The following is a 12,114-nucleotide window of genomic DNA, read 5'->3' as shown; positions in this document are numbered from 1 at the left end:
AGTTCTGTGAGCTGAGCTTGAACTCACATGAAATGCATTATCTTGCTGGCTGGATGTTCCATTCAGAGCAAGAAACGTGGTCAGACCAAACTATTAATTAGTTGATAATTTATCTCTCCATTTGAAATATGTGAGAAATAACGCCTCCTGTGGATCATTTTCTCCAAAAGCTTCTCTCTAAAAGTGATTCCTAACAGACCACATTGTCAAGGAAGGAGAAACAACAAACGCTATTTGTGAACCCATCTCTGTTCTTGGCAATAGAGATCAATATGGAGGGAAATTTAGAAAGTTCTGACTCAGTTGCCAAGGAACAGGTAATCTGTGTGGGAAGGACAAGGCATTCTGTCTTCAGAGACTAACTTTGTTGAAAAGCACACTCTACATGTCCACGGGAGTGGTACCCATGCTAAGCACACCAGAATGAAGAAGAAATAAAATTCAGGAGCCTGGAGAACATTCTTCATTTTGATCCATTACCCACACTTCAGTGGAGTTGCTCTTAGTATCTGACTCTGCTCTTGGGACACATGACAATATCCAGAGTTTCAGGAAGCACATGAAGACTCAGGCAGCCCTTCTAGAGGTATGAGACTCCCTGGTGGCAGTACAATGGGTCTGATTTGATTATCAGGAGTACAGGGAAGCATGTTCAGGGATGACATACGCTGCCTGTATAAATTAATAAATCAAACAGCTGGTCTGGCCACTTCTGCCCAAGCAGATGAAGTTGTAGAAATGAAGATCCTCAAGGAGACTCTGTGCTTGTGTTGAGATTCACTCAAGACATCAGGCTTAGCATCTTCGAACCTTATTGCATCCTTGACCCTCCACATTTTTTCACTCTTTCCCTTAGAAAATCAATATGCTAATTAAAAGAGGATATTTAGGATGGGTGAGGGTGAAAGGGTTAAGGGGGCATCTCTTCTTTTTTCCCAGGCAGGAATACTGGGACACACCTTTCTTTAATCTTCATAATAAACAGTGGGCAGAGAGGAAGCAGATCATAGGCACCTTTATTTTTGCACACTAAGCCAGCTCATCGGAGATGATCAACGTGAATTGGGAAAGCAGTCAAAATGAGAAGAGGAAGAAGTGGGAGGAATCAAAAGAAATAGCTTTTAGAAAAGGAGAAAAAAAAAAAAAAAAAGCAGGCTGGGAGCAATGGGGTGAGGTGATGCCCTTCAGACCTGAGGGGTCAGGAACCAGGGACTTCAATTTGGCCACTGGCTGTGGGGGAGGGGAGGTGGGCAGGGGTTCAGCTGAGAGTGCTGCCAGCTTTAAAGGAAGGACTAAGAACTTTGAGGGGGGAAGAGGCCTGGACATGTTAATCACTGTGGCATTTAGCTTTGTTAAAGGACTAGCAGAGAAATGCCAAAAAGCACAGCCTAGCCTAGATCAGGGAAAAGGTAGTCTGAATAAGACATACAAGGCAGAGCATTTCTGACCCCCAACAGGACCACACAGAGCCCTTGCTTGGTCTATGGCAGGTACTCAGTCTATAAATAATTGAGGGGTGATAAGGAAATAAAGAGGAGGGAGAGAGGAAGGTAGGTTGGATGGGGAGATGCCTTTTCCTGGATAAACTCCATTCTTTAAAAACAACCACCAAAGAAAATCCTGCGCATTCACTTTGAAGCTCAGGCAGTGTACTGAAAAGAAGTGAATGGTAGCCCCACATTTTCCTCTGCTCCTCTCCAGTGTGATCCAGTGTCCCAGCCTTTGGGACGTGCCTCACAGAGAAGCAAAAGATCTGAGGCCAGAGGATGCTCACAGTGCAGGCTTCTTTCTTGCTGACCACAGTGAGCCTTTCATCTCTGACAGCACACAGGCATTCTGACAGGCAACCCTATAGCTTCCCCAGATATCTTCACCCTTCCCAGCAGTAAGGGAAGGCGATTGAACAGTCAATCTCGGGAGCCTGGAAATCAGATAAGAGTTGGCTGTAGCGTGCCCATTCCTAATAAGTTTGCTAACAGGCCACATGCTAATGAAGCTGGGGAAATTAGACTTGGAACAAGTGTCTCTACACTGTCACACAACAGGACTTAGAGGAGTTCTCACTATGAGAATTTCAGGCTTAAATAGACATACAAATGTGCACATAGATTTACATAGACACACAAATGTATACATATATAACACACACATACATACACACACATATATGTGTGTATGTATATAACTATAGTGCTATATATAGTTATAGTTTAGTTATAGTTATAGGCTAGATTATCTCATCCAAAACTTCATGTATTAAGGTCTTGGTCTCTCCCCAGTGTCTCAGAATGTGACTGTATTTGGAGACAGTCTTTAAAGACATAACAAGTTTAATGAGGCCATAAGTATGAGCCCTAACCTAATATGACACATGTCCTTATAATAAGGACCAGGGCCAGACATGTGAAGACACAGAGCAGAGGGCCATCTACCAGCCCAGGGCAGAGTCCTCAGAAGAGCTCAAGCTTGCTACTTTGATCTCAGATTTTTCAGTCTGTAGAACTAAGAGAAAATATTTTTTTTCTCTTGTAGCTATTCAACTTCTAGTACATTGTTGTGTACAGGCAGAAAATATAATTTATATCTATAATATTGTTCATAAAAAAACTATTGGAGCATACTAACATATAAGCTCCTAAAGGTCATTAGTCTAAAGGTTATTAGTCATGAGGAATATCTTTAGATATACTCTACACATCCCAAGCTGTTATGAATGTTCTATAGGAGGATGGTGAGTTCCAGCCCAGCCTGAGTGACACAGCACAACTCTGTCATAAAACCCAAAAGATAGACAACGATCTACAGATGGGAAGTGATGGAGAGAACACCACAGCAGCAGACAAAGCCCACATGTACTGATAAAGTGTCACCTCACCTGTAATTTAGGAGTAAGCTGCAGCTTTCCCTCATTCCTTTCCCTCAGCTAAAGCATTTGCAGGGGTGTGGGGTGTGTGTATATGTGTGTGTCTATGTGTGTATGTGTGTGTGCGTGCGCTCATATCTTTATTTTGAAGACCTTTTTGTGTTTGTGTAGATGTATAGTCATGACAGTCTGTAGATGTCATGACTATATCCCTAAAGTCATATATCACAAAACCAAATTATTGCATACTCTTTAGTTTGGCCAAGATCTCAGTGGATTCCTATTTAATTACCTAGTAGAGTTTTAGCGTTAGTATCAGCCATATTGGGTCTGGTGACACTGCTATTTAAATGCAGATGACAGGATGTAAAATGTTTGTATCCCAGGGCTTTTTGTTTTCATGGTCATCTCAGACCCCAGGGGCTGGGCGAGACTTGATAACAGATGTGTTGCAACAGAGTTACAGCTTAGCATGAAGCTCCTTCTTCCTTGACTTCTTCCCTTTCCTTTGCTACTGTACAGGATGCTTACATTCTTGGAACCTTGGTTTCCTCACAGAGACATGGTGACATAAGAGTGTGGCTCTCCAGAGGAGCTGTCCAGTATGTGCTGCATTCTCTGATTGAGGAAGCATGAGATGCCAAGAAGGTAAACACATTCAAGATGACTCCGGCAGAGTCGGGATGTAACTGAGGAAGCCTTCCTCTGGATGTTTGGTTCTTAACTGCTATGCATATTGCCCCTCACTTCAGAAGGACTTCACATACACTCTCCTTTCAACACAGCTTAAAAAGAAATCCAATTACCATCATGAGTGCTAGACATAAAATCAATTTAGAAAATCTAAATATCAACTTAAAAAAAAATACTTCGTGACTGTTTATTCTTATCCTATTGCTGTAAAAATTTTCCCAATTACCCAGAAAATTTTTGGTTGATTCAATTTTGTGCCAGTGAAGTCAGAACCAAGTTTTTTAAAAAATTGGTTTCAATTACAACTTATGGTTTATATTCCATTTGAAAGCACAGCCAGCAGGAGCCAGGAAACATTCAATCATGCAGCTAGGCAAAATTGAGAGTTATCCAACACAGAAAAGAATCTGCTAATATCAGAAGCATTTTAAACATGCACACGTACAGATGGCAAGATGCTTCCTGTGCCTGTAATTTATTGCTTATTATATTCTCATAATTTTAACCTGCCACAAGAATGATCATGATCCCATATGTATATCACCACAGCCTTTACAATGGCAAATAAATCAGAGATTAGACATACAGATGGCTTTTTTCTGATGAGAAGAAACTTGTAGGTGTCTACTCTTCAGCTTTCCTAGAAGAACAGACTTACAAAGAACCCAGTAGACACTCAGAGCAAATTCATTCTCACACACCAGACTCTATCCCAGAAACAAAGCCCAGTGAACCCAAGGATGGACCTAGCTCTAGTCCTGGGAAGCAGAGCAAGGGCTTGAACATGAGACCTAAGTATTCTGTTGCTGTACTACATTCTCCAGCTGGCAATGAACACGTAAACTACATCCATAGCAGCTGGCAATTATTTCCTGAATCCAGAATATTCTGAAATATATGAGCCAAAAATTCTAATATTTTTCGTAAATGTTCACACAGGAAACATGGTACTCTAGTAATTATATAGAAAGAGTTGTGGTGAAATCGGAAATTCACAATGCAGTTGGTTTTGTTCTGCCATTTCATGGTAAGTGATTTCTCATAGTTTTTAGGAAAACAGAAATAAGAGAAAACCAGACCTTGTAGTCTGCCTGCCTTTATGAATGTTACTTTTCTTCCAAATAATTATCCATTGCCATTAGTTTCTACTGTTGGTTATATTAGCATCAGACAATCTGAAATATGTGCTGTGTCTTTTGTTAAAAGATTTTCTTGAGAAGTTTAATTCACAGCAAAATTTTTTTCAAAAATAGAGCTATTATATATAAGATAATCCACAATAAAATCAACCAAATGGCACATTGCTATTTCATGTACAACAAAGTGCTTAATTAATTATGCCATGAAGCATATGGTTAATTTTCAAGTAATTAAAAGTGTTTTTAGTTTTAGACTCCCTCTTCACAAAATCATCATTTTGTGAACTTAAAATAAAAATATAAAAGAAATAAATTGTTTATAACACTATTCTAAAATGTGTTCACATTTAGACTTCAAGTTTCTGATCTAATGCTCAGAGTTATCAGTATCCACACCTTTTTTCTATCATACTTGTGTTTTGGAAGCAACACTGTTTTAAAGCACACCCAGCTGTTGTCTCTCCTCACTAGTTATTGGAGCTAACTCTCAAAGTGTTCTGATGCACATCTGTGAGCAATGGTGACCATAACATCTCAACAGCCTGGCCCGAAGCATGTAAAGTTAACAATTTCAAAAAGGAAAAAAATCCTTAGAGAATTGATAAACTATAATTTTTAAGATAGGACATTGTAAACCTTTATCCTATGGCAACTTATATGTGAAATATTCCAAGCTGAATGGAAAAAGAAAATGCTGGGTATCTATTGTGTTCTAGGCACTGGGGTAAAAGCTTCCATGCCTATTATCTTAGCTCAGAGGAAAGAAAAAATAAGCTTTTGTTAGTCATTTCAATCAGCTGAAAATTAAGTGTTGTTTAGGTGATTACATGAACATTCTTAATCCATCTTGCAAAGCTGTAATGAAAAAGAATATTGGCCAGCATGTGATTGACTCTAGATTTGATCCTGAAGTCTACTTATACATGTAAAATGATAACTATCTGAAGTACATGATATGCAGTTATATCTTTAAAAACCTACAATGAATTGGATTCCCGAGGAACCTCCCACAGAAAGCCATTTTTACAAGATGAAGCTGAAAAAAAAAAATTCAACCTCCGAAATGTTACTGAGACAAAAATCACTGGTTCAATTTAAGTTTGTTCATCTGCATAGAGCAAGAAAAGCTATTATTACGCACATCTTTTTAATCTCATAATAGTAATATATTTTGTAAAGAGTCTGCTTTTTATCTGTTTTTATTCTATTCATTTTTTGAAACGGAATTCTCATAAAACAAGAAGATTCAAGATTTTATGGGATTTTTTTTTTATTTGATTTCGCTCCTTTAGCAGACTGAGAAAGGTTAATGCCAGAGACCTATTTAGTCTCTCACTACGTTTAAAATAAAAGTCATCCTGAGTACACAGCTGCTTAAGCCTTCTCTCTCACCTCAGACCCAGAAGGGTTGCTATTAAAAAAAAAAAAAAAAAAAGACAGGAAAATATCAATGACAAAACTAGAAAAACAATTAGCTTATCCCTTTTCTTGACTCATGTCCATTGTTTTCTTCCTTCCTCTTTTTTCCTTTCTTTCCTTCCTTCCTTCCTTTCATTCCTTCTTTTTCTTTCTTTCCTTTCTTTTTTCTTTCTCTTCCTTTCGCATGTGTGTGTATATAATTAACTCAACGCACTCTGTTGTTGAATTAATAGCCAAAGAATTACGTCAAAATTTTGGAGAGCTCCATGCATGTCCATAGTCATTGCAGCATTATTGACAAAAGTCAAGATACATAAGCAACCTAAGTGTTCATGAACGGATCGAGAGGTAAAGAAGCTATGGAATACATGCCCTGAAATATCTTCAAGTCTGAAATACTAATATTTGCAAGAATATGGGTAAAACCAGAGAGCTTTACGCTCAATTAAATAAGCAAGATGCAGAAAGACACATACTAGGATCTCGTTTTCATGTGGATGTAAAATCAGCCAAGCTCATAAAGATGTGGAAGAGAAAAGTTATGTGCCCCAGCTTCCAATAGGAAGAAGTAGAGGGATGGGAGGAAAAAGAGAAAAAGGTAAAGAAGGAAGGAAGAAAGGAAGGAAGAATGGATAGACCTATCTGAGGTGATAGCTATGCTGATTAGCATGGCCACAGTGATGATATGTATATCTTAGTATGTACATATATCAAATCAGTAATATATATATATATATATATATATATATATATATATAATACATACATTTATTAATTTGTTCACTATACTGCAACAAACCTGAAGAAAAGGAAACAAATAACTCACCCACTATTATAAAACTTGTTTCCTTCTGAGACTGAATTACCACCCAGATATCCAAACTCATGTTGAACAACCTAATGGACCATTATAGAGTTACATTAAAAACAAGTTCCTACCTTAAAGAGAAAACAACCTTTCATTTATGTTCAATCAAGTATCATATTCTCTGAGGTTTACCACAATGCATATATACTACTTTTTGTAAGCAAAATGAAGTAAAACCTTTAAAGTTATTTTTCTATCATATAATTATGACACATTTTTACAGGAAACTTTGGAATATGTAGATAAATTCTCTCAAGTTTACATAAATCTTAGTCAGAGCACTGAGTGAGATAGACATAGGAAGAAAGGAGGAATACCATTCGTTAAGGAGGCTTAAAATCATCCTGGTCAATATTTCTTAGTTTGGTGTTTTCTGTTTTCACACAGAAGATTGTGGTTATTATTAATATTTCTGTTATTGTTGGACACAGCTGAGCATCTTTCAAGGTTTTTATCAGTTTTATTTGTTCTTATCTTTTTTTTTCTCTTCAAATTTCTTTTATTTTAATTTAAATTATTTATTTACATTCCAGTCTTTACCTCTCCTCAGTGACCCCTTCCACAGTTTCTCATCCCATTCCTTCTCCCCCTTGCCTCTGAGAGGGTGCCCCTGCCAGGTCTCCCCCTTCTCTAGGGCTCAAGTCTCTGGAGGACTAAGCACATCTTCTTCCTACTGAGCCCATACTAGGCAGACCTCTGCTACATATGTGCCAGGGGCCTCGGACCAGCCTGTGTATGTCCTTGGTGGCGCAGACTCTGGAAGCTCCCTGGGGTCTGAGTTAGTTGAAACTCATGCTTCATATATTATCTTTTCTACTTGTTATTGCCATCAGTGATTATTATTATTTGCTACTCAGCTGACTAGTTCTATGTGCTGATGAGGCAAAAAGGTGGAAGATTCAGCATCCCCATATGTGGCTTCCTAGCTGGGAGTACGCAGGCCAGCTGGCCAGCGTGAATCAGAACAAATGCAGCTGCTATGTTCTTTAGAGGAAAAAGAAGAGACCCATGTAGGCTGGGGCATTAAACCACAATGGTATCAGAGAACTCTTTGGTCAGTGAGGACAGAAAAGAACTAGGCAGAGAAAGAGAGAGAGAGAGAGAGAGAGAGAGAGAGAGAGAGAGAGAGAGAGAGAGAGAGAGAACAATTGAGGTGATGCCAGAGAGAAAATGCCTTCCATGGGGATGTTGAGTCTCTTGTTGGGAAGTGTGCAATGACTTGTTAATGCAGCATTGTTGGAAAGAGGATTTCTATAGTACATAGTGCAAAACAAAGTCTATATACAACAAGTGTCAGCACAGGACAGTCTGGAATAAAAGGAAGACTACAACTTCTGTCTCAGAGCATACATGTGAGTACAGAGAAAGGTTCTTCAGGGCTTTTGGTGAGGTTGGGAGTGTAAGCTGAATTTTAGGCAAATAAGACTGGAAACAATGTGTAGGTGGTTTGAGGCAGAAGAGCAGTGGGAGATGATAGGAGTTGGTTGGCCATAAGATACAACCTGGTGAAGAAATTATGTTTCTATTAGAAGCAGGATGCTCTAATAATGCTCGCTAAGCATGGGCAGATCCCCATGCTTAGTGAGCATTCTTAAAATAAATATTTAAAATAAATAAAAGAATTCTTAATGATTTTATCACTACTGAAAAAAATAGACTTCAAGAACAACAACAACAACAACAAAAAGGATAAGAAGAAACAATCAGCACATCAGTAAAGCACACTAACTGTAAACATAGATCCATTTAGCCCCATATATATATATATATATATATATATATATATATATATATATTAGGAGCTTATTTTTGAAAGAAGCAAAAATGTTACCAGTAGTTACCCATAGGTGGTAGGATTATAGGTAATTTTTGTTTCTTTTATTTTTCTCATAAATGATGTTCTGCTGTGAGCACATATTACTGTTGTATTATGGAACAGAAAAACTGATGCCCAAAAAACAAGAAATGGTTCGAGAAATAAAGGCGAGCCAGTGGGCACACATACCCTGTGGGGAAGAACGGTGACTTTGTTTGCTTCATAGCATTTGGGGTAAACAGCACTAGGCAGACTCAGTTTACCTTTTAACAAACAAACCTCCAGGTATAAATTTTCCAGAATACAGCCACTGAGCTTTGTTAACTGACATGAGAAATAACTCCATAAGCCACATGACTACTCATTTGATTCTTCATAGATCTGATAGAGAGTCCTGCCAGCAGCACAGGCAAGGAATGGTCCGATCCATTGAGGACGGCAGTAAATATGGAGCATTAAAATAATTTTGGTAACAAAGATTTAATGGCACTCTTCACTATTTGGCCTCTCCAATAGCTGGAAGAGAACCTGCAGGAACCCAGTTAATCAAATCAGTGTGAACTGAGCTCCCTAGGAAAGCAGGACATGTCTTGATCTAGCACAGCTGTTCAGAGAAGTAACTTATAAATTTCCATAAGCTGAAGAAACCAGTCACAACAGACAGAGACAAACCTGGGTGTCTCCCATACAGACGCTGAATCACAATGCTGCCATTGCTGAGACATCTGTAACAACTATGTGTTTTCTTCACTACTCTGCTTCCATCCCTTGCTTATTCTCCTTATTGTCTTCTATGTAATTTTGTAGTCATAATATAAGATAAAGTGGGATTTGTATAACCCGGTGTTTCTGTGTAGTGGTTAGGATCCTGGCAATGCAGTAGGAATGAGGAAGGCATTGGGAAAGCAGACAGAATTTGAAATGTATAATGCTCAAGGGGGAAAAAAACCCCTGAAGCTTTGATTTAATCTGATGACTGAACTTAATGGGGAGGTAGTCAGCTGTTATTGCTAGAGCTCTCATAAATATGCTGGTGCGGTAACCTGTGGCTTAAATGGTAGGTGCTTATTCTCATAGTTCTGGAGGTTAAGAAGTGGAAAATTAAGGTGTCAGCAGAGCAGACTCCCTCCTAAGGCTCTTCTAAGCTTCTGCGCACTTCTCATGACTGTATCCCTCTAATGTCTGTGACTACCTTGCCACGGTGCTTTGATATATCATGGGTCTTTGCCATTCAATTTAGGCTTACTTGAGTAATCTTATCTCAAGATCATTATTTCAATTACATCCTCAAAGACTTTTCCTCTAAAATAAAGACTTGAAACACTGAGATGTCCTTATATCTTTTGAGGGCCTAAGAGGTAGCTGTCAGTTTGCAGAAAAGATGGTCAAGGAGGAGAAAAGAAGAAAAATGAAGGCATGAGACAGAAGCAAGGAGTTAGACTTTCTTTCTGGTTTGACTGGAGTAAAATGGAAGACGTAAGCAAGCAGCTCACAATCATACAGAGAGACATGGTCTGGCCTGGAGCAGCTCATAGGTGAGAGTGGTTTAACAAAGCTAAGTTCCCACAGGTCAAATAGGGACAGCTAGCACTGTTCATGACCCATGCAGAGGTTCTTTGACTGAGGACAGGAATACTGGGCATGGCGATCACCCATAGGAAAGTATCTATAACCCAGGTGAGGATGGGTTGCAGCTTCCATAGAGCCAGCATTTCATTCTAGGGTGGTGAGAAGATGGCACATGGACTATTTGGGAGGTAGAACTCCCGGTTAAAACTAATGAAATGACTACAAAGCAAACTGGGGGAAAGCTGTGATATAGGAAAGTGATGGAGGAAGTAGCAGTGGCTGAGAAAGCAACCATGGAAGGGGCCTTTGCCTTTGCTTCACTTCTGTCCTAATCAAAAGCAACAATATTTTCACATGAATGCCTTTCTTAATAGTAATCACTTAGGTCATCAGGTCCCCAGAGGTAAATACTGGAGTTGTCTTACTAGTGAGTGGTCTAGTATTAGAGTGATTCAGATATGGGTACAGGGGACTTCAGTTATGGAACCAAAAAAGACACTATGTCATTTAAAAGGAGGCTTTAAATATGGACCACTTGAAGTTGTAGTCAGAAGACCGACTCAGCAGAGCAGTTCCCATGGTCAAGGTGATTCAGCCTCTAAAGTAAAATCACAGTTGGGAAAATACTGATGCAAATTATTTCAAACAAGATTTCAGAGAAAGAAATTATTTTAGCTTAATATCAAAAGACACAAAACCATGTATGTTGGCATCCATCGTAATGTTAGCACTCAGAAGACAGAGGCAGGAAGATTGGGAATCCTAGATCAATATGAGATACAGGGTCTCAAAACAAAATAATATTGCAAAACTGATGCTTTTAAAATCAAGTTGGTGCAATGTTTAAATACATATATGTATAGAAGGTATAGTGGGAAAGATGGGGGGGGGGACACAGAGCACAGTGGCCATATTCTATATTTTAGCATAATTGATTTAGTTTCAATATGAAATAGGTTGTGTTAACCTAAACCATATTCTAATCATGGAACAATCACTGAGAAAATAATTCACAGGAATCATTTTTAAAGGTAATATAATATTCAGCATAAAATAAGATAAAAAGGAACAGAATAAGAAAAAAGAAAGAAGGTTTAAGAAAACAAATAGCAGCATAGTAAATGATAGTTGAACCATACCAATAATCACATTAAGTATAAATGGTCTAAGTGAAAGGCAGAGATTGCAATCCCATGGCATAGTAGCCATAAAATAACTCTAATGATTTTATCACTATTGAAGAAATTAGACTTCAAGAATTATTAAAGTAGAAGAAGAAGAACAACAACAACAACAACAAAAGGATAAGAAGGAACAATCTGTAAACATAGATCCATTTAGCTCCGTGTTTCAGGATCCATCATGGCTAAAGGATGTGGGAAAGCAAAGTCTTTATATATGGCAGCCAGGAGTGAGAAGGGCATAGAGAATTAGCCAGAAATCTGGCTTTCCCTTTAAATCCCAACCTCCTTCACCATGGCTTGTGAACTCAACGAATTAATCCGTTGGTAAAGTTAGACTTATGTCCCAATCATCTGTCAATCAATGCTTGGTCATCAGGTGGTGACCAAGCACTCAAAACATGAGCTTTTAGAGGAAACATTGCTTATTTAAACCACTAGATACTCTAACACATAAATGTAAAAACTCTTTACAGGCCTAGGGAGATGCAACAAAGCACATACTATGCAAGCCTGGTGTCCTGAGTTTGGATTTCCAGAATCCATATCAAAACCAGGCACAGTAG

At 38.5% G+C, this 12,114-nt stretch overlaps 1 protein-coding gene across 2 annotated transcripts in view; it reads right to left on the bottom strand.

Annotated features, from left to right (window-relative positions):
- Positions 1-12,114, bottom strand: part of Kcnab1 (potassium voltage-gated channel subfamily A regulatory beta subunit 1) — a 380,454-nt gene that overhangs the window by 247,089 nt on the left and 121,251 nt on the right. The gene's annotated exons all lie outside the window — the stretch shown is intronic.

The sequence above is a fragment of the Arvicanthis niloticus genome, chromosome 4 (assembly GCF_011762505.2).
Source record: "Arvicanthis niloticus isolate mArvNil1 chromosome 4, mArvNil1.pat.X, whole genome shotgun sequence".
NCBI classification, from domain to species: Eukaryota; Metazoa; Chordata; class Mammalia; order Rodentia; family Muridae; genus Arvicanthis; species Arvicanthis niloticus.
Note: the sequence above shows the minus strand (reverse complement) of the source record. Positions and strands in the feature narration are given on the sequence as shown.